This window comes from Falco cherrug, chromosome 3 (genome assembly GCF_023634085.1).
Source record: "Falco cherrug isolate bFalChe1 chromosome 3, bFalChe1.pri, whole genome shotgun sequence".
NCBI classification, from domain to species: Eukaryota; Metazoa; Chordata; class Aves; order Falconiformes; family Falconidae; genus Falco; species Falco cherrug.
Window position 1 is genome coordinate 90,649,957 of NC_073699.1, and position 22,646 is coordinate 90,672,602.

At 41.7% G+C, this 22,646-nt stretch overlaps 1 long non-coding RNA gene across 1 annotated transcript; it reads left to right on the forward strand.

The window, feature by feature from the left end:
• Positions 1-8,120: 8,120 nt before the first annotated feature.
• LOC114014689 (uncharacterized) lies at positions 8,121-21,482 on the forward strand. The gene is made up of 3 exons (XR_003558287.1): positions 8,121-8,293; positions 18,634-18,770; positions 20,845-21,482. It is a non-coding gene; the product is annotated as an uncharacterized LOC114014689 (long non-coding RNA).
• The last annotated feature ends 1,164 nt before the right edge of the window (positions 21,483-22,646 follow it).

Below are 22,646 nucleotides of genomic sequence, written 5' to 3' on the forward strand. Positions count from 1 at the left end.
TTCCCGCATGTACTTAGAAGCTGTTCTGAAGCCACCAAATTGGTGAGTAACAGTAGCGCCAAGTCTTGACTACAAACAAAGAGGATATGACAAGAGATTTCTGTTATTGCAGTGGTGCTTAGGTGGCAAGCCTTGTGGAACAAGTACAATTGAGGGACATTTGGGGCAGGCAAAACAATTCAACCAAGCAGTGAACTTGGATAACAGTAATTCACGTGGAAACCTGTCAACATCCAAAAATGTGATACTGTCTGAGAAAAGAAGCTATCAGCCTCATTCTTGTGTTCCTCCTCTTTAAAAGCATGAACTCTGCCTCTCTCTAAAAGGCACCAGAGCAGCTCCTGGAAGAACAGAGCACACAGTGGGACACAAACTATCTCCTCACTCATTGCAGTTTTCAGTTGCCTTTGTAGCTGTTTTCTTTCCGTAATCCCACATAAAAAAAGCAAGTCCCTTCCCCTCCTCATGGCTTCCCTGTCACTCATGGTCCATATGAACTGGGGAGCTTCTGCAAAAGAGACCACCCAGAACAAGGGGCAGAGTAGAAACTGCTCCATCCCAGGCAACCACCTACCTTAAGATGTCTGTCTGTGGGTTTTCCTGCCTTTTCACATCTCTTCCTATTGCTCATCCGTGACTCCAGGTTTCTCATGTGTGACACAACCAGCTCTGCAGCACAGGAGCTTTCTGACCAGGCTCCACCTCAGCATCAGGCTGTTGGGAGTTCATAATATTGCTAAGAAATGTCCCAAGACCTTCACTACTCCCTGCTTGGAGAAGGACACGTGAGCACCAGGCCATGCTAACCCTTCCTGCCAGCAATGCTTCAAGGCCAGAATGTCTCCAGTTCTAAGGATGAAAATCTGGATTTTGAGACCCTCTCACCATTGCAACAGTCTGTTCCTACTGTCCCAAGGCCTGACCTTTCATGCCTCCGTTTCACCCTCATTCAGAAAGCCCTGAGCATTTCTCCCCTTTCTCAGATCTAATGGCTGGGGAGCCTTTTCATCAAGCTCAGAGGAAGCACTGGCTGTGCTGGTGGATGGTGAGCAGTGGATACCTGCAGTGAGTGAACAGAGCTGAAAGTTTTAACGCCCCCACAGTTCTGAAAAGCCAGGTAATACCATTCACAAGAAACCAGGAGGTCCAGAAACAAAGCTGTGTTTTGGCCAGACACCTCTGAGCACTGTCTGACCTTCTTGTACCCAGATGTGGGTATCACTCCCATTTTTTCCACATGGAAATCCATATTCACTCCATCCCACAGATAACAGAGTATTAATCCCTACCAGTCAACTTCAGAAAGTCAAAATGTGCTCTGCTCCCCATCTCCTAAGGCTCTCCGCCACTTCCCCTACCTCTGCCCTTTGTTTACTCACCATGAGCATCAGCTGCTTGATGCAACCCATGGAAGAAGTCTCAGCAGCAGCAGCTCTCACCTGAAGGAGATCTGAAGGGGGGAGGTACTCAGAAAAATCTCTTGCCTTTGTTTTCTGAAATCTAGCTGGGGAAAAAAAAAAAGATCAATATTGACTTTCAGTTGAAAAGAGAAAGCTTTTTGTTTTAAACACTTTCAGACTGACTGGAGAAAGAGTATTTCCTACAACTAATAATGTCTATATACTTTATATACACTTTAAAGGGAATATATAACTAATAAAGTTTTAAAATAAACTTATTTTATAAAAGACATTTAAATATCAGCAAATTATAAGCTCAAAGGTAGCTGTTAATTGTTAAACTTGAGCATATATCCAAGGTTATTTCTGTTCCTCAGCATAATACTGTGTTAGTGCATTAAGATAAAATATGCTGGTTTATTTATTTTTGGGAGTTTTTTCCCCAGTAATGTGTATTTCTTTTACCCTTCCAGTATGGCTGTATACCATTTCTGATCCTTAAGATTATGCAGAGTCTTGTTTACAGAATAACAATACAATATTAATTCTAATTTCAACATTTTTAATGCTCATTTTAGAGTTATATTAAGAGAAAAAAATGCATAAACATACCTTAGCATGCAAATGAGCTTCATCTGCAGCTCAATGTATTAACTTTATTTGTATGCATTACTTTTATTTGTTGTTTCAAACATTATTTGATATTTCATAAATACATATAAATGTAGAATCCATGTGCTAAGTTAATTATAGAGGAAAAATCTTTCTCATCCTTTAAAAAAAAATAAAACTAGGGTCTCAGAAAGAAAGGGGAGGAAAGGGCGTGGGAGAACCAGGGTGAAGGAGGGTGGCAATTGCTTTTCTGGGAAAACGGAGTTGCAAAGACATCTCAGGAGGTTGGACAGAAGGGAGGGAAGAATAAAGAAATGGGGCTGCATGGAGGGTCAAACTGCTGTTGATACTTTTAGAGGTTGGAAGAAGGAAGAGAAAAAGGAAAGAGTAAACACAGTACTTCCCCGTGATGCCACCATAGCACATGCCCTTTCTCAAAAAGGATGTCAGCAGCAAGCCCAGCACTGCACTAGGCCATCTGGTGGCAAGAAGCCATGGATTGCCCAAGCACCATGCACAGCTCAGAGAGCCAGCTGTCATCTGCTCTGGGGCAGGACATGAGCAGAGAGCTCTTACTGGGCCATCCTGCTCAACACAGCAGTCAGCATCAGCACCATGAACTGCTCTCCAACCTCGTCACCCCATAGCCATGGGAAAGAATCAGTCCCCAGGGCTCCTCTCTGGTGACTCACCAGCTCTGAGGTCAAGGACTCACGGAGGGCTGGTCATCTGAATCACTCCAAGCAATTTGGGCCCTAAGGTGCTGTAACAGGGATAGCACTAAGTTCAGATCTGCTGTGTCCAGTTCTGGGCTCCCCAGTCTGAGAAAAATATGAACATACTGGAGAGAGTCCAGTGAAGGTCTACTGAGATGAAGGGACTGGAGCACCTCTCCTACAAGGAAAGTCAGAGAGCTGGGGCTGCCGAGCCTGGAGAAGAGCAGGCTCAGGGGACATGTCATGAATGTGTATGGATACCTGAAGAGAGAGCACAAAGAGAATGGAGCCAGGCTCTTCTCAGTGGTGCCCTCTGACAGGCCCAGAGGCAACAGGCACAAGCTGGAACACAGGGTGCTCTCTCTGAATGTCAGGAAACACTTTTCTTCTGTGAGGGTGACAGAGCACCGGCACAGGTTGCTCAGAGGGGTTGTGGAGTCTCCATCCCTGGAGATATTCAAAAGCTGTCTGGACATAGCCCAGGACTACCTGCTGTAGATGGTTCTGCTTGAGCAGGGGTCGTTGGCCAAGATGACCTCCAGGGGTCCCTTCCAACCTCAATCATGCTGGTCTTGCCTGTCTGTACTACATAACAGGCTGCATCTGCACTGCACATTAGAGGCCATGTCTTACCTGGGGCACAAGGGACCTTGCTCCAGCTGCACCTTGCCTTCATATCTGAGTGAGAACTGGGCATAGAGGAGCTTCCCTGTGCCTGCATTTCTCTTGGATGGAAACCCCAGAGGACTTGCAACATGCTAGGCCAACCTCCAGCCAGGGTCAGTGGGAGAGAAGGTAAAATTCACTGGTTAGTGTCATTGTAGCTGGTGGTGCCATTTCACTTATGGTTTCCGAATACTATGCCGGCACTGAAAGAACTGACAACATGAGTGCTTCATGTCAGCCATGCTTAAGCCACCTAATAAATTAGCTCATTCTGCTGAGCACACAAGCCCACACAGGTGACACGTCCAATCTTCCAGCCAATATGTCATCATTACTTTTAAAATATACTTTCCAGTTCATAATAATAGATGGAATAGGCTTTCAAAATAGAAAGAGGTAGCTGAGGAAAAGAGACACTCATATATTAAATGCACACAAGTATTTGGGTGCCTCTAAGACAGAAGTAATACTTCAGGCAATATAGAAAAAACTTTGGATATTCTTTGTATCTTAGTATACTGGAAGTCTTGGTCAAAAAAGTATAGTGCTTTTCCCAGAAAATTTAACATTAAGACCTGGAAAAAAAGAAAGAATAATCTATCCTTTTGTAGGCGGGTTTTAATTTAATTTTTAATCCAGACAGAATGGAATTATACATGCTGCTTTTTTTTTTTTTTTTTTTTTTTTTACATTAACACAATCTAAAATGTACCAAAGGTATCAAAGGGAATATGACATTGTAAAAAGAAGGCTTCTCCAGTGGAGAAAAAAACACGGAGGAAGTTGGTGCCCACCCAGTGAAAGGTTAAAGGCTTGCCATTTGAGGAATTCATATTGTTTACACGACCATGTATTCCTTTGGTTAGGACAGTACTTTCTTCCTATCTCTGTGCTCAAGGTCTAATAATATAAATAGAATTAGAGGTAAATATCATTTTTATGCTTATTTCTCATCTCTGAGAAGTCTACAAAATGATCTCTAGATAAAGTTTCAGGGGTAAAATAGTTTCACACACTTTGCAATAAGTCTAGATGGGCTGCAGAAGTAGTTATATTAAAATGTCATTTAATTCTAGAAAATAAACACTTCCTATCCAGACCCCGTACCAATAGCCTGTGGTCCATCTTTTTACCTTAAAGAGAAAATCCCAGAGTTCAGACAATAGATATTCGCAGACTGGACCCTTCCTGCGGCAGTGGGCTTGGAAGGCGGCTTCACATCACACATCAGTATTTCTAGTGGTTGCCTTGAGCAGAGGGAGAGAGAATTACACACCATGGCTGCAAAGGATACGTCGTGTTGGCTCTTTGTACTTTGCTTTTTGCATTTACATAGGACTCTCCACAATTTCAGACAGGAATAAATTGGTGCCGTTGAGTCAATGTTTTTAAAAAGGGAATGACACCTGCTGCAGTCTCCCAGGTCACTAACAAGCAGGGCTGACACCACCATTTCATTACTACTGTCAGAATTACAGTGAGTGACAGCCAGAAAATTAAGTATTTCAGCAGGGTTGCAGTAGAGCTCCGATTAATATTTAAGCACCTATGTTTGCAGAAGCAACATTTTTATTTGCTTTAAAAGTACTTCTGATTACTGTGTAGTCTAGCGTTCAGAAGGCAAAATACAGGCATGTGGCATTTATGAATAATCCTATGCTTTGTTTTGTTGTTTGAGAGATTTTTCATAACCATATGGAAAGTATCTCAACAATTCACACTGTAATTGAACTGGAACTGCTGGATTAAGACAATTCTCCATTTTTGATGCCTACCTGCTGAACCAATTTACTTCAGGACTTATCTCTTAATGGAATACTATGGAAATTGAAAATTTTATGATTGCAGCTACTGGCTGCAGGTGCTAGAATAGCAGGAGAATGTGCTCCGTTCATGAGTTTCTTGTGTTTCTGACTGTTATTGTCACAAGGCAGACCAACCTTGGGAAAAAAAAAAAAAAAAAGCTCCTAAAATCTTGAATTATATCTCTCTCTGTAACAACAACAAAACAATCTGACGTGCAGGTATGGAAAGGTATTGAAAACAGAGTTATTTCCTTGGTTTGGGTATGAGTTCCTGGAATTCGAACAAGCTGAAGTGAACCCTTCTCAAAATGGTAAACAGTCTGAGCCCAGATGTGGAAAATCGCAGACGTGAAGTATTGGTCTGAAAGAAAATACATGAGCTGCTGAAGGGAGATTGGAGCAGAGCTTAGAACGAGCAGGGCTCTTCCTCACCGGTACCTGTGCAGTAAATCTCTAATGCTATCAACTGTTTCAGAAACCTTGGAAGTCTTTCTGGCAAGCCGTACGAGTTACAGAAAGCAACCTTAAAGACAATGACGAATTTTCACCATCAGTGCCAAGATGGTTGCATTTCTAATCACTGACAAAACACAAAAAGCAAGGAAATGACTTCTTCAAATCAGTGCTGATATTAGCTATGTTATGGATAAAATCCTGGAAATTAAAACGTGGTGAAATCTAACGGACATTCCAGTGCCAAGTCAGGTCAATGTCAGGTAAGGTCTGTGTGCATGTAGAAATGAAACGCTTTAGGAGTGTTGCAAGCTCATATATTTATTTTGTAATTGGAAAGGACTCAGAGTTTGGTGACCCTAGATGAACTTCAGAGAGGTAACACATTAAAGCCCAATTGTTTCTGATGAGCAGTATTTTTAACCAAAATTTAGAGATGTCATTTCTGATGTGGGGCTATAAGGATCTCCATTCAAAATTAATGCAATTACATATGCATGCTCTGAAGAAAGACTTTGCAACTAATATGGGGGAATAGACTTGGTATATAACCACACATCATCTTGTGTATCAATAGGAAGATGTTCATTTACATCAGCTGAATTTTGGAATGAAGGTCTGCAAAGTATTTTCACAAAAGGGTTTGAAAGATGAACCTCCTTAATAAAAGGGTAGATTTACTTATGATGGGTTTTATCTGCTTTACTTTCCTGCTACTAGTAAATCTGTCAGATGGGTTTTCAAAGTAGTCTCTAAATTCATCCCTCCAGGAACCTAAAGATGATTTCATGTATCTTAAAGCACTGTGCATTACTACTAAAGCGGTAGATGAAGCTATAAACAAAATTCAAACAATTTTGAAAACACCATCATTTGTCTTAAAACTACCTCTAGAGCACAGGAGAGAACGTTTCTACTAAACCACACATGGCATCATGCAAAGGGTTTTTTTAATAATAAAAATATTTAAATGCTACCAGTGAGTATAAACCAGAATACTATGGATCAGCTCTTGATGGAAATACAAAGCAGAGTGAACTCTGTGCTGGGAAACATTCCATGAATGAGTCCGACATAGTAATTTCATTTGATAAAGGAGAGGTCAGTCTTTAATTCATAAGGCACTTCAGTTCTGTGAGCATTGAAACCTGGGCCAGCTCAAAAGATTGTATATATTAAGGTCCTGGTCCCTCAGTCAGGCAAAATAAAATATTTTGTCTTGGTCAAGGAAAAGCTTTGCCTTGAAGCCTTCTAGACTGGATTGTAAGGGGGAAATACTTCCCTCTCCTCAGGCAGTAAAAGCCTGTCATTCAGCGAGCCAGTATGCTTCTCAGGTATGAATATCACAGGATTTCTGCGCAAGGAGTATGCAAAGCCATTTTGGAGATGAATCTGCACACCAACTAGAGTCTGAGAAGGGGACTCTCCTCAGTGACGGTGCAAACTCCACTTTAACTGTAAGACTCCCCTTTGCCTAAGTGCCCTTTTCAAGCTTTGTTTTGAAAGGTAATTCATAAAGACTGTTCACATACGACTAACAGCGTGGGGTTGCTGCCTTCACGGACCCTTGAAATGTAACCACTTGAAACTATAAAATAGCTTCTGCTGAGGAGAATGGATTTGTCTGAGGGGAGACAGTTTGCACACCAGGGTCACTTATCAACACCTCAAGCCAGCATAAGTTTAAACCCTTCAGAAGCAGCCATGATGTCCCCTGTCGGCAGCCTACTGAGTGGCCAGAAGAGGTATCTACTGAATCTGGTCAGAGCATGTGAGCACAAAAGATTTTGCCTTTATCCTCAGAGAAGTTAGGAAGCAGCCACTCAAAGAAAAGCAACGGTGCTGTTCCACCTGACCCTTCTCCTGTCATATAAACTTGTGCAAAAAGACTTTAATTTACAGACGATGTGTGGATGTAATAGTGAAACTGTCTTTAACGAACCTACACAAAATCAGCTATGAGTACTAGTTTTCTAGAAAAAGATAGGTCTTTCTGGACTCAAAGAGAGGTTTTACATCACAGAAAGTGCTTCTTGCTCCACTACCTGCATTGATTTGCAAGGACCGACAGAGCTGGTACGGAGCCGATACAGACTGCTACTGAACTGGGAGGCACCTTCACGTGTTCAATTCAGAAAACAATCCAATGAGAAGGACCGTTCCACAGAAAAATACATTTCTGCTGCCCCCCAAAGATAGATACTTACCCAGAGCATGCTTTAATCTATGTATTGAGGGAGGCTGAGCAGCAAATAATCAAGATACAAATCCACATTTAGCCAACAGGGAGATAAAGGGCAGCCCGCTTGCCCTGGACTTTCTGGGCTGACTTTCATGCAGTATCCCAGCCTCTGTGAGTGAGAGCAGGGGACTTACAAGTTTGTTGTGAGGTCAAAACAGATCTCTTGGGGCGGGGCGGGGGGGGGAAATATGCAGTGCTTAGCTACTATGGCATGAGACCCATACAGGGAGATTAGCTGCAGTAATCTCAGTATTTCCAATGCCTGTGGGTTTTAAACAATAATTTTTGAAAAAGAAACTCATCAAGCAGTCATCCTCTCCCAAGCTGTCCTGCAAAGCTGAGGACACATGACCAAGGCTTTCATATTGTAGGAAGACTCTACTATTCCGGAATATACAGGTAGGTTTATTTTTTAACTGTATTGAACACTAACTGTAACACAACAAACATTTCTATGACTAATAGTATTTCAGGTAATAGTGTATGCTAAAAATAGAACATACTGAGAAAGACACAAGGAACTCTACCATGGAATTTCTTTCTGTGTTTCCTCTTTCAAATGTTAGAGGCAATTTCAGAGAGCTAAGATGATAATGAGGAGTGAGACTGCAGAATATCAGCCTCAAGTATGTTTAGTCTTAGTGGAGAAGGTAAAATCTGGGCTTGAAGAAAAAACAAGCTTCAGTCTTAGCTAAAGTGAAGCTACTTTCCTTCCATCACCAATTTTGAAAATACTAAAGGATTTCCTCCTCTGGTCCCCAGAGTGGCCTATTCCAGTTAATTGTGCTCATGCTGGAATTGGGTTCTAGTGGACATAATCCTACAAGTTACAAAAAGCCTCTGACATTGTGTTACTTTAAAAACTTTTTCTTCATGATTTAGCTGTGAAATACCAAGCTACTTGGTATTTCTATCTACGTGTCAGTACTGTGATATGGTTTTCCTCACAACTTTTCAGTAAATTGCTCCTGTTCCACAATAGCTACTTAGCAGGATATAAACTGAGTCAATCCCATATACAAACCCTTTTTTCTAGTGATTTTCCAAAGCCATTAAGTGCAGTATTTTTGTTATCACTAAAACTGAATGCATTGCTATCCCCAAAAGGTTTAAGTGGAAGGGATAATAAATAAGAATAATTCCCCTGATTTTATATATATATAAAGTGATGACTTAAAAGGATCACAACATGATTTGTTGTTTAGTAGGTATTACAGGCCAGATTTAAGCTGTGTTATAATCAATGGAAATTTTTCCTTTGGGCTCAAATTGGCTCTGTAACAAGACACACACACAGATTCCCTCCTCCTTCCCAGTACATCAGAAATCTCCCAGATGAAATGTATGAGCTCTGTTACACCAGTTACTGTACCTTCCTAATTTAAAGAAGGGAGATGGAAGTGGCACGACTCAAGCAATACAATGCTGTAAAGTCACAGATGCCTGCTTTCTGGGAAAAGGGCACACAGAAATGGAGAAAACATGTTATATCCCACATACACAAACTGCTTTAAAAGAGCTGCTGTCACGCTGTAAAATGAGGCAGCCAAAGCAGCCCATGACAAAACCGGGAGTGCTTGCACATCCTCAGTAGTCTTCATCAGCTCAGTGTCACCGTGTTCACAGCGCTGCTCTGCACCCTGAGTGGTGCCCACTCCATCCATGCAACTCTGAGGTCTCTGCATGCTCCTCCCTGCATTTCCAGCTCAAGGCTTCGAACCAGGCAGCTCCCACCTGCCTGCACCTCCTGGTGCTCGGGATTACTGCAAGAGCAGTGGCTGCACAGCCAGGCTACCTTCACGAGGCTCCTTTATATAGACACCACTTGAATTGACTTGACCACTCTTGCTTTAGTGCATGGCCAGTGCCATGTTCATCCCAGCAGACAAAAAAAAGCAGTTATATGAAATGCCCTGACCCCTCAAATCTGCGGTTCTGTGTTCTGATTTCATTCCTCGCATCTTGCTCTTCATGCTTGTATCCTCTTCCCACTCACCTCCTGTTGCCAAAATGCCTGTTTCCTCTACCTGCCTCTGGCCAAGACTTCTCCTACAGCACCCTGATCAGAAAACCCTGGTACACTAATTCCTCCACATCTTCCTCTGTGAGGATGAAATTACTGGATTTCACTTTGGAGTAGAACATGTGATAAATGGCCAAACCTGAGACCAGAACACCTTTGCCCCTGTGATTAACTTCCAGCATGCCAGGGAAAGAGCATCTCTATCCCACACCCATCTAGAAGGAAAAATTCCCAGACTCCCCTCTAAATTCCAAAACCAAAGACCAGCTAAGTAAGTGTAACACCTATTTTTTGCTCCCCTTACACTTTTAGCCACTGTTTTCATCTTTTTACATCTAGAATTTCAAATGCTGTTTCCCAGTCTTTACAGTATCGCTCCTCATAAACAGGTAAATAATAGCAATGAAGGAATACAGTTCAGAAATGAGACGTATTTTTTCCCCTCTAAGAGAAACTGTAATATAGAAATGAGTTTGTATTCTACAAAATATGACTGCTCATTTTGTGCCAGAAATGTTCACATTATATTCATTAACCACAGGACAATGATGCCTCAAGGTTAGTGCCCAGGGTCTGGAAGTTTAGAACTTCGATGACAGCAAATGCATGAGCCATGAAAAAGACCACAGTCAGTTAAGCACTGTTTAACATGCTGCCTATGTCTGCCTGGCAGAAATGATGGCATTATGTCCAAATTCTGTGATAACATCCACATCTAAAACTGAAATCCTACATTTAAATTATAAGACAGTGATTAAAGTTACAGACTGCATGACAAAGCAGCATCCGCAATCTCAGTCCTAAACTCTGAGCTGGTGGGAGAGACACCTGAATGCTAAAGGAACAAGGAGAGTATCTATCATTTTTATATCCTACATTCATGACACAGAGGGAAGATACTACATCTGAACAAATAATACAGAATGATCCTGATCTCTGAATATTTTGTGATTGAAAGGAGTGAGTGTAATACATTGACAGAGCTGAAGGCCACAAAAAGCAATAATTAATTGATCCAGTATGGTGCTCTATTTTAAAAGTGATTAACACTCACCTACCTAGTCTTGTACTGGAACCAGTGCCTTGTACTTGAAGTACACTTTCCAAAGAGGTGACACAAACATTAGGAAGATGGGGGAAAAAAATCTGTGGCGTTTTTGTTCCATTGTTATGCAGAGCTCCTAGTTCAAAACCTGTGCTTTATTTGCTGTCTCCACTAGTGTAATTTTAGCTTCCAGCTACAAGATCATGTCACACGCTTGTCTAGACCTCATTACTCTCTCTCCTTGAAGGAACTTCTGCACTGTAAACCTGTCACTTCTTGATTCTCATTGCTGATAAAATAAACTGAGATACTTAAGTTTTGTTTCAACACCAGATTCCCAAGGCCTCGAAAAACATTCGCTCTCATCTCCTCTATGTTTCCTTTTTAGTTTTTCAAAATCCTTTTGAAACAGCAGGCACCAGAAGACTCTAACAATTTCACTGTGGCTATTTGTGGCATAGGTCACAAACTGTTACCTAATCAGTAAATTAGTCACAAGTGTTCTCTATATTTCACCACTCAAAGTAAAAACAACTCCTGCTTCCTTTATATCCTCCTTCTCTCTCCTTCCTCACCCGCTCTGAAAGTGGTTCCAATTTCTGAATTCCAGTGGTTTTTCAAGACTAGTGCTCTACTCCACTAAAGCCTGCTTATACCTTTAATTGTAACTTACTAAAACCAAAAAAGTCCCAGTTTTCAACAGTATTAAGACACCACAAGTTTGACACCTGTTTCACCTATGTTTGCAGGATTTTAGTCACTTCCACTCCCATCTTTCACTTTTTTGTATAACAAACTTTGCTCTTTACCAGCCAATTGTATTACTCTGGACTTACCTTCATATCAATGAACCGTACCATGTCCCAGGAAAGCTCGTGAACTTTTCTGATCGCACTTCTGAGGACAGTTTTCTTCTAGATTCCAAACTTAAACTCCTTTTCCAGATATTACACTAAAAAAAGCACCATTTTTATGTCACAGCCTGGAATGTTCTGCATGACAACAATAACTACTGTATATAATAAAGCACTTGGTAATCTCTATTATGATATCTATTGAGATTCATTATGTCTCAAAAGTCTTAGCCTTCGCCATAGTATTTTGCAGCTCTATAAATCTTGATGTTGACTTCAGCAGTAGTCAGTGGCCTTGATTGAGGCCTTGATTGCATGGATACAGAATATGACTGAAATTAAAAGACAGCTGAGTAGATCTAGTAAAACAGATGGCACACTGGGGCAGTATTTGCACATTAATATGTGGAAGATAAAAATTAAGACTAGTCTTTGGTTATTCCTTTTTGGTGATATGTGTCAAAAGTAGTCATGTATCTGGATTTGGAATATTGGTCTGAATGAACAACAAATAATTCAGATCATAAATTGAAGTTTGTAGGTTGAATTCTACCATTGAGGAGTGAATTTTGCCATTAATTTTAATTATCTTAATAACACACATTTTGGAACTTCTTGAAATAGCAAAATTAAAGTGGCAGCATTCTCATGGTTTACAACATTTCCAGTGTCCAGCTCATCCCCCTCTTTTCATGCCTGCATACCACCTCTGCTCTGTTGCGTGGGTTTGGTGGATTTTTTTGTGAAAATTGTGTGTAGCAAACTGCCCTTTCCAAAAAACCTCCCTCACAAGCCTAAAAACTGAAACTCATACACTTCATGCAACAGAAGGAAGCAAAGACGTAAGATCAATGAGAAGAAAGACTTTGAAGAAGCAGCTGACCCCACTCAAGACCAAAAGCTCCTTGCCATTTTCTACTGACTTTGCTAAGCAGGACAAAGCAATTCAGATATAAGAGCTCATTTATAATGTCATCCTCCAGGTCAGTCCCAGACAAACAGAGCAAAGCAAAAGCACTTTTCTGTTCAATGAATCATGTTGTGGGTTTTGAATATGGAATGCGAATGAGCTTGTTGCTGAAGGAGAGCAATGGGCAGGAGCCTGAAGTGTCAACAAATGGAGAAGTAGGTATGAAAAATGAGGTTGTTTGTGAGCCTGGTGAATGGAGGATGAATGGTCAGCAGGATGAGAACAAACAAAAGTGAGAGATCACTTGGCAAAGAAGTGGAATTATTTTCTATAAAAAGCCAAGATGAATATCTGAAGAGTAATCTACTATCTCTTCTCCCCGACAGCCACAAACTAGGTGGGCTTAAATTATTAAGTTGCAGAAAGCTGCAACTAAATCCAATATCACTATGGGAAGAAGGGGCAACTGCCACCATTTTGGGCTAGGGAAGGTGAAACATTCCAATGGGCAGACATCTCAAGGGCTTGGAGGCTCAGCAGTTTCTGAAAACAGGATCCATTTAACCCATCCCAGTCAGAGCACCGAAACAACAAGGCTTTGTTCCTGCTGGCAGACAAAAACAATCAGTCAGGGATAAGGGAACAAACACAAAACAAAGCAAACCTCCCATTTCCACAAAGCTATTTTTAGGTGCAGAATTCAACATAAGTGGCATACAGCCAGTTTTCCATAGATGAGTGCATGAACAAATACACACACACAGGTAGCCACCCTGATCCTGGAGAAACTTCCCCTGAACTTCACTAAGGGCAGAAACAGACAATAAAGGCTGATTCTGTGGCCTGAATTCTTCCAGTTCTCTGAGCAGCTGCATTGATTTGACCTGTGAAGTAGGGTGCTGCTGGAGGTGAGAAAGAATATCATCAACCAGCCCCGAGGATTTTGTGAACTCATCTGACTCTGAAAGAACAAAGATACAAACATTTTCCAAGCTCTGACCATATAACAGACCCTTGTAAAGCTGTCAGTGCAGAAGCCTGACAGACAGCAGTTGAAAGGTCATAAAATCAATACACAGAAAGTCAGCTCACAGAAAAGCTAATAGGAGAGTAACAGCCCTTTGGCTCAAAACAGGAGAGAAAGGTACACATCCCTGACAGTTTCTAGGTGGCTGCTTCTCTGCTGCTTTGAAAGGCCAGAGGAGTGTTTTTGTTTTTCTACATACAGCTTATTTTTGCAATCAGTCCGATCTGTAGACACCCTAATAAGAACAGATCTTAAGTCTGGAGGTAAACACTATCTTTCCTGGATGATTTACGAGTAAGGAACGGGAGGTGTTATCTGATCCTTGAGCTTTCTGGATGGGCTCTAAGCACAGCTCCTCTGCTCAAACTACAAAAGGAACAGAGTTCAGGTGCCTGTGGCTGAAAACAAGCTGTGCAGCTCCAGCTGGCAGGGGCAAAACCATACAGGCTGCAAGCACAGCTCAAATAAGCCCTGCACAGCACTGCTTTGGAGAAGACCAGTGTTCATTCACTCCCACCCCACAGCCATGGAATGTTTTCAGGACTCTGCCCAAACCCTCCCAAGGAACAAACACAGCTGCATAGCACTTTCCCAATTGACAATCTCTGTTCTGGAAATTGTCAGTGGAAGGAAGCCTATCCTCTAACTTACAAGCGTTTTTCAGTCTCGATCTGGACAATTTTGCTCAGTGGTCAAAACTTCATGGGCAGGTTTACCCTGGAAATGATGTATTTTCTTCTCCTGCATGAGATGGCAACCATAAGCATAGAAAAATAAACCGTTGCACTGCAGGTGAGGGGAAAAAAGCGAAAGACCCACAGAGAGGAAGACGAAAGATATGACACATAGCTTGCTATATTGGAAGAAATCCTAGCAATTCAGTTTAGATTACGTGCACATGCGTGTGATGCCAGGGGCATTTACTCCAGTGCACTTTTCCAAGGAACCTCCCTGTCTCCAAGTCCCATGGCCTAATTTCTGTCACCTGCTAACACCCCAGCATAGGGTCTCCCATAGAACGGTTTGCACATTTTCAGAACCCAGCTCAAATTTATGCGATTTATCTGGACATACAAATTATTCCTCTGCAGTGTTTCTAGTGCTTTTGATGGGTTATGGACTGTAAGTGTGAACGTGTGGTGCTCTAGCAGCAGCTGGACTTTGGAGAAGCTTGAAATAAGAAAGTCCAGGAAGTGTTGCAGCAAAACAGGAAGGTCTCATTAATCAACAGAACAACCAGAAAAGGGCAAGAGCCTCACTTGTCTTCAGCTGCCAGTGGAAACACACTGGAAACTACCCCGGTTGCTCTGTAAACTGGGTAATGAACTCAGGAGTGTCCACTTGTGTTTGCTTCCTTCAAATGCTTAAAGGAATAGCAGCAAAACCAACCATCTTAAGAGTGCAGTGACAACAAATGCATTTTTTATTTTGAATTAAAAAAAAAAAAAAAGAAAGAAAACTAATCAGCAAAAAGAAACCAGATCCATATGATCTCCATCGATCCACAGTTCACTGTACTTTTGGCTTTTACATCCCTCTAAATATTTTCCTCATGACTACTGGGCAAAAAAGTATGGTTGAGAACACACTGGCCTACTCCCAGGCAATATGTGGTCTACTATAATGTCCACCCAACTTCGCTGTGAGGCGTTTCTCCAGTTTTTCACATGCCTATATTACATCAGTGTATAATATAGATCAATTTGCATAGGAAATTCACATCACAGAGAACGCTCCTTGCAAAACTGAAAAGCTGCATGTTGAGGTACAATGTACAGAAGAGTAAAATCTCCAACCTTATTATTATTTTAGCTGAAATATTTTTGCAAGCTTTTCCTTATGAGTTTTCTATAAGCTTATAAAAACATATTCTGTGCTCCCAAGGCTTCTTAGGGAATGACATGTGAAATTTTATGATATAAATATGGTTAAACAAACACACACACACATATATATATGCACACACATACATGTGTATATATACACAAGCACAGTTAAACAATATGCTTCAGCTTGCACTATTTCTGAATTTACATATAGATCTTGGATAAATGTGAAGGAGCACCTGACTGTGCCTTTTTATTATTATTATTTCACAGAAACTTTCAAGGAATAGTTGTTAACAATCCAGTTCTGATATGATACCTCCATCATACCTGCTGTTTGACTAAAACCATACACGCATACAAGAGGAACAGTTCATTAATACCAATACCTACATTACCAAAGGACAAAACCATGTTTGTCTGAAATTTTTATTTTTGTTTGCCTTTGAACTTATCAACCATTACATAATTTCCAAACCAATGAAAGGGTTGGTTTAATTCTTAGTGTACAGTTTTGATTTTGATACATTAATATACAATTCAATTTCATATCTGTTTTCATATAAACCATATTCTAAAATGTCTTTCTGCATTAAATAATGCATGGCAATATTTTAAACAAGTTTTAAGCAGTACATTTTGAATTCAGCCATGTATTCTCAAGTGATCAAGGTCAAAGCCTTCATTTAAAAACAAGACCTGAACATATTTTTAAAAAGGTATTTTAAAATAGTTGCTGCACAAGGTCTGCAGGAGGTGTAATCTAGAGGATTGGTAGTGGGATTTTTTTTCTTTTAGGTGCACAGAAGTAGCCTATGCTACATCTCAAAAAATACAGTATTATAGAACTTAAAGGTAGCAGGGATCACTAGAGCATCTAGCCTGATTCCCAGTCTCATGCAAATATCCTAATGCTACAGGTATGCATCACTCCTCCAAAAGCCGAATCATGGGGCACTTGTAAAAAGCCAGAAGGAGGTATCATCACCTGACAGGTCTCTGGTGTCTGAGCCTGTCTGGCAGATGTGTGCAGGTGATGCCGGCAGCTGAACCTCTCTGCCCATAAAAAGATGGAACACCAACACCCATCTGACCCTGCAGGGAAATTTTCTGTCTGCCCTCAACTTTGTTGACTGCCAGGGCCTAAAGCGTGTGAGCAGAGCACGGAAATCAGGCATCTCAGAGGGTGCTCGGCACCAGCAGCGAGCTGTTCCATTCAACATTCTGCCTATAGGCACTGGAAAATGCCGTGTGTTTATCAGCGAGGTCAAAAAATAGTGCTGCTGTTAGCTTCCCTACTGTGTTCAGGTGCCTGCATATGTTAAAGAAGTCACCTCCTAATCTCCAAGCAGGCCAGCAGAGGAAGTTCAGATCTTCACCCTCCCCTCAGAACTGACTCTCAACACAGGCAAAGCAATACTTTTTTAGGGCAGAAGATTGTCAGCCACAGAAAAACACCTACAGCCCGATTTTCTGCTTTGCTTCTACCAAACTGCTGGTAAAACACACCAGCTTCTGGGGTGGAAGAGGACAAGTCAAGGGTCCTAACTGAAGTTCTCCTGCACTGGCAGTTGCCTCCACGCTCCCTTTGCTTTGGCTGTAGCACACCCAACACCCCAGCCCTGCTCCCTCCGCCCAAACACTCTGCCAAGCAGACGTAGGACTTCCCAGTTCTGGGAGAAAAGATAAGAGCCTCCCTTGCACGGCGTGGCAGGAGGCTAACAGAGAGCTGCTCACAGGAGGCCAGGGAGAAGCACAGAGATCTACTCCTAAAGGAAAGCCAGGCATCGGGAAAGGAGTTTGTTCTCAGACCCAACACTAAAATGGCCCCTGGTGAGCAGCACATCAAGGAGAGTAGCCAAAGCAGGGCTGGCAGTGGAGCTGTGAGACAGGACAAGGCTGGAGGGATCTGACCAAGGGGTAGATGTGGTTTCACCTATGGAGAGGGATGAAGCTAGAGCAGCCACATCAGCAGCTGCTGCCCCAGTAAAACCAGACACAACACGAGGGGATTTGGTCCTACTGGGGTCGCTCCACTCTGCTGCACACGCCTGCAATGCAGCCTTGGGACCGGCTGTCTGCCTGCAGGCTGCCTTCAGTAACCCATGCCAAAGGGGATCTGCCTTAATGTAATAGCACACAACTGTTTTGGTTTCAACAAGGTCCTGCTCAGTATGTCCCAGGGGAATCTGGCCTTGTTTCAGGCTACATTGTGCTTATTCTAGCTCTTCCTGGAGAGGGAACTCCTAACTAAACCACTGTAATTTTGTTTTCTTGCCTAGGTACATTTGTACTTCAAACCCAGCTGAAGACAGTAATAGGTTAAATATAGCCTTAAGCTTTAATGGCTGAACTCCACCCAAGTGCTTTTATTTTACTGTGCTACTCAGACCTTATCCATCCTTCGTTCTGTGTGTAAATTTCTCTCATCAATATTTGAATACACACAGACAAAAGAAAAAGCAAACAAAACAAACATAATTGGAGACAAGAATCTCAGGGTGTAAGCAGAGGAAAACAATTTTAGATAAGTGCTTGGCACAGTGTGCTAATCTGCTGTTCAGTAATACTTACTCATGCTGAGAGTATTTTACCCACCCTTAGCCCCTGTGCTTCAAACATCTCTCCTTACAAGCCATCTTACTCCGTGAGAATAGAGGTGGCAGAACTGGGCCTTCATGATTTATCCCCCCTTCTTGTAGAGCCACCACAAAAGGCTGCACAAGTTGCATTGTTCCCCTTATGTAGGCATGACTGGGACTGGTCAAAAGTGATACATTGGAGCAATTAATGTGCCCATCTGCACCTGTGACCGATTAATTAGGCTGAGGACATGAAGGAGCTGAACAGTAGCTTGGGAGCTGCTTGCCTGCCACAGACAATTGTCCTGCCTTTCTAACCAGGGCAGCAATGGATGAAAACATTGGTTTGTTTACTTATTTGTGTGTTTTGATTCCGCTGAATATGACCCAAGTTACAGCCCCTGTTTTATATATTTTTTAAAGTTATTTTTTTATTATCATAATTTGTTCATGTATTTCTTCCCAAATACAGGTAGGATGCAGAGGTGGCTCACTGACTCTGGAGGAGATGTCTCATTTGATGAAATCTGGGGATTCTAGTCTGTCCTGGACACATCAGAGTTGAAGACAGTACCAAGTGTTCTGGTGCCTCAGCAGTGAAAGCTATATGTAAGGATGATAAAAGGCTCAAATTAATTCATATGAGTTAGGAGACTTGATACTCGGTGGTAAAAAATAGACTCAGAGTGAAAACCACTGCATATCCATTGTCAGCTATGCCCCTGTATTTATACTACTAATACATTTTTCAGATGTGCTAGGGTATGCAACCAACAACCTTCCACTCAGTAAGGTTTCCTGAAGGATTAATTTAACCCCTTGCATTTTGCAATCAGCCCCTGCCCTGAAAGCCTTCTGCCTGTTGCTCCACAGCTCTCAGCCTGTGGCAGGTGACAGAAGCACACACACACAAAAAGATGTAACTGATAACCCCAGATCAGGATAGCACTGGCAATAATCTCTGTTGACTAAACCCAGCTCAGGGTATGTATTTGCTTAATGCTGACAGCAAAAGCAAATCAGCTAGTCAGTACTACGCCTTCCAGTTAGGCCTTGACAAGCTCATTTGCAATCACTCCTCTGACCCATTTGCTTCGTTTCACCTTCCCTAGTGCCGTAGAGAGCCTTACGTTACACCTTCACAGACCACACAGCCTACCATAGCAACAAAGCATCGCAGCCTTACTGCTCCTACCACAAGGTCAACTTCACGAGCATGCCCGTTCAAAGGCGCAGAGGGAACTCACCCTAAGGTAGCTGCAAGGGAAACTAATTAACAGGCTCTTGGCTGGGTACACTGTTACAGTATCATCATCAAGCCCAGCAAAAGAAGAAAGCAATGCAATGAACAGCATCAAGGTTAGGAAGGCTGTATTCTGGCATTAAACACACAAAGCAATATACTTACTTGGGTGAAGCTTAAAAATGCCACAGATAACAAACAGCAGGTAGCAAATCAGTCCTTTAGATAGCAGGAGAAACTTTTGAAAAGCAGTCATTAATTTGGCTACCATGATGAATTCCTCTGTGGTGAAAGCAACAACCCACTTCACTGCTTCACAGATTCATTGCCTAGGAGGCCATGAGGAACACTGTGATTATTTAACCTGTCTTCCTGCATAAGACTTGAGCTACCAGCAATCTTTTATAATGCCTTCAGCTGGCAGTAAAGGGGTGGTTTTGATGAGACAACATCTTTCATACCTTTGTGTGCTGCTGTTGCCTTACTCCACATCTTGTTGGGAGCCTCCTCCCAACTTCCTACATGGGCAACACAGAGAAATCCCAGCAGCAGAATTGCTACAGGTGGCCCCATTTTGCTGGTACTCTGAAAAGTATGGAAACATCACACCAAAAGGCATACTCAGCAGAGTATCCCACACCACATGGTCTCCCTGCGTGCCCCATACAAGGACTGTTACACAAGTAGCTGAGCAGGTTACTGCTGTCCAAATGCTCATCAGCATTTCATGGCGCCATGTATGACTCTCACATTAAAGATGCAGCCCTGGGTTGCAGCAGTGTAGCCTAAGACAGATACAAGTGCAGGATTCAGGGAAATCTGGATCTCTTAATGGTTATCTGACCCCCAGGTAAGCCTAGGTCAGTCTTTCTTTCTTTCTCCCTTCTCATTCTCCATCTGTTTGAAGCAGTAACTGCTGACACACAATTTCTGCTACACAAGTGTTTTTTCCAGCGCTTAGCACTCTTTAAGCTACTCTAGTTAGCTAGGTAACATACAGAAGGCTTTTACTCACTGAAGCAATGCATCAGATCTTTGAACAAATCTCCCTTATACGAGACTTACACAACTAAAAATATCAAATTCCTTTTTATTCAGCTTTACTCAGAAATCCTATTTGGTATTATTGAGTTTAAAGACACTGGAAATGTCCATTATGCCTGCCTGCTGGTGGCATAGGGGAAGAAAAACCATTGCTATTTGAGAATGCTTCCATCTATCCTGGGAATTAACAGCTGTACTAGATTCTGAGATTTGGTCATCTGTTAGACTGGGATCTACTGAATATCAGTTTTTCATGCCACTTTGTAAGTCTCTCTCAGGCCTTTTCTCCCTTAACCACTTGAATTTTTCACTGGTGAAATTGCCTCTTTCACTCTCTACTTGTGTTTGGTTAAGAGCTTTCCTGACTCTCAATAAAATTTCCTCTTTCCTCCACAGGTCACATCTCCCTTACTCCCTCAGTACTCCAACGAAGTGGCGTAACTAAAGCAAATTCAGGGCAATTGACATCTGCCTGTATCTAGTTTTGATGTAAGCTACTCTTATTGCAGGCTTGAAGAGGAGCCTGTGGGCACAAAAACTCACGTGTTTTTTCTCAGTTTATCACTTCAACTAAAAAAACATGTTACCTCACCTGACAAACCTAATTTACACTCTTATTTCATTCCAGCGAAAACAACCATATTTACTAAGCTATCATAAATGACAGAGCACTGCAGGTTTTGCATTGCTTTTGACATTAAAAAAAAATCAAACACACCATTACCAGGCATTTGCTTTTGATGATGCTCCTCTACGGTTCTGCCAATCGGTATTTGTCCCATCACAGTGAAAATGGGTGACCCTTGCTTAAAGTCACTAAATGCAAACCAATGTCATAAAAGTTGTATCACAGCACTGCTAATGAAAACATTCAGCCTTTGGTGGTGGCAAACTCCATTTGCCCTGGGCCATATACAGGCAACCAGTGTCACCATATTTCATCACTCAAGACAGAAATATATGTATAAAATGCTAGAAGAAGCTGCATTTCAAAAGAAAAGGAATAAGATGAAGAGAAGCAAAAATAAAACCTAATTTCCTGTGCACTGCTGTCTCATTGTTCACTGCAAGTTCCAATTTAAGTTTTTCTTCAGCTTGAGTCATTTATTGGGGAGCATTTCCCATATGGTCATTCTAATTTCTAATAAGATTCAAGTCTACACTGTAGCTTTTTCATATGTTTGGCACATACAGAATCTGTCTCTCTCTTCCCTCTACTCTTCTACCTACACATCATCAAAACAGAAATTTAATCATCTTTTAGATGGCTACCACTGTGTTAAATTTGGTTTGAAAGGTCAACAGAAAGGGACACACAGACACAGAGCATGAGTGTGCATGTCTCATTTCCATAGGAAACCAGGTTTAAAAATGAAAGATTTACAAGGAAAATGAGCTGCACTTTTGCTCACAGCAATACACTCATTTAAACACCAGACACTGCTGACTATAAAAAATTATCTGTATCTATTGGTCCTCACCTTGGGTATTGTAAATCCTCAGAGCTCCTCTGAAGTTATTGGATTTACATTCATTAATACCAGTCGCCCATTAATTTCATGTTTATAAGAAAGTGTGTCTGATAAGAAGGTAAGAGAGTATCTCTAGACCTACACGCATGAGTGTAGGCACATGTATGTGTGAGCACATGTACACTCAAGAATCACAGAACATTACAGGGAAATGTCACAACCTCTCCCATCCCAAAGGACTTGCACCCAAGTCAAGGCCAAAGCTGTACCAAACTTGTAAAGTTGCCCAGGGAAAGAAAGGGAGTGCAACCCATTCATTTTTCTCCCTCTCTTTCACAGGCTTATAAAAGTGGCTTTCTGATGGACCACTTGAAAGTCACCTCCACCCATCTAAAACTTGGCTGAGGATCTCAGTCTTCCTTTATTACTGCGCAACTCTATTAAAGCTCTCAGTGGAACCAATGAGTGAATGTCCCAGCCAATTTTACTTTTTGTATTAAAAAGAAAAGCACACGCTAGTCTATTGAAAATAATTTTTAAGAATTTTAATCATAGCAAATGTGTCTGAACAGTTCTCATAAAATCAGCGCTTCCACATATACAAAGGACAAGACTCCAGAGATCAGCCTACAAAAATACCGTGTGTTAAAACAGGGGCAGGGGAGTGGGATGTACACAGAAGGGGGCAGTTAGAAACTCAGCAATGTTTGAGATGCCTTCTAGGAC